The sequence below is a fragment of the Corapipo altera genome, unplaced genomic scaffold (assembly GCF_003945725.1).
Source record: "Corapipo altera isolate COAL_440 unplaced genomic scaffold, ASM394572v1 49363, whole genome shotgun sequence".
Lineage (NCBI taxonomy): Eukaryota > Metazoa > Chordata > Aves > Passeriformes > Pipridae > Corapipo > Corapipo altera.
Window position 1 is genome coordinate 1 of NW_020889468.1, and position 1,059 is coordinate 1,059.

The 1,059-nt window shown below is 65.8% G+C and overlaps 1 long non-coding RNA gene across 1 annotated transcript; it reads left to right on the forward strand.

Moving 5' to 3' along the window:
* Positions 1–84: 84 nt before the first annotated feature.
* LOC113942222 lies at positions 85–1,053 on the forward strand. Its single transcript, XR_003525870.1, has 3 exons — positions 85–143; positions 810–878; positions 974–1,053. It is a non-coding gene; the product is annotated as an uncharacterized LOC113942222 (long non-coding RNA).
* Positions 1,054–1,059: the final 6 nt, after the last annotated feature.

Sequence of the window (1,059 nt, forward strand, 5' to 3'; positions counted from 1 at the left end):
CCCCCCAAACCCACCTCGGGACCCCCTGAACTCCTAAACACTCCCTGGGACCCCCTGAGCTCCCCCTGAACCCCCAAACCCCCCCAAATCCCTGGGGAACGTCATCGACCCCCCTGGACGTGATTAAGGGGGTGTCCCTGCAGGTGGGACCCCAAAAACAACCCCCTGGGACCCCCCAAACCCACCTCGGGACCCCCTGACACCCCCAAACCCCCCCCGGGACCCCCAAACCCCCCCAAATCCCTGGGGAACGTCATTGACCCCCTGGACGTGATCAGGGGCCTGGGGGGTCCTGGGGTGTGTTTTAGGGGTCCTGGTGTGGTTTGGGGGGTCCTCTGGTGTGATTTTGGGGTCCTGGGGTGTGTTTTGTGCCCCCTGGGGTGGGTTTTGGGGGTCCTGGGATGTGATTTGGGGGTCCTGGGGTGGGTTCTGGGGTGGATTTGGGGTCCTGGGGTGGTTTTGGGGGTCCCTGGGGTGTGTTCTTGGGGTCCTGGGGTGGTTTTGGGGGTCCTGAGGTGGTTCTGGGGTGGGTTTGGGAGTTCAGGGGTGGTTTTGGGGGTCCTGGGGTGGTTTTGGGGGTCCTGGGGTGTCCTGGGGTGGGTTTGGGAGTTCAGGGGTGTATTTGGGGGGTCCTGGGGTGGTTCTGGGGGGTCCTGGGGTGTGTTTTGGGGTCCTTTGGGGTTCTGGGGTGTGTTTTGGGGGTCCTGGGGTGTCCTGGGGTGGTCCTGGGGTGTGTTTTGTGCCCCCTGGGGTGGTTTTGGGGTGGGGGTGTCCCCCCCTAACCCCCATTTTTTTATCCCCCCCCCCAGGAGCTGCACGAGCAGCTGGAGAGCAGCAACCTGGACCCTGCGGAGCTGGAACGGGCCCGGGAGGGGCAGGTGGGGCCTGGGGGGGTCCTGGGGGGGCCCTGGGGGGGTCATTTACCCCCCCCTTCCCCAGAGGTGACAACCCCCCCCTCCTCCTGCCCCCCCAGAAACGAGACTTCCCCGAGGGGATCCCCGAGTGCGGGACGGACGCGCTGCGGTTCGCTCTGTGTGCCTACACTGCCCAGGGTACCCA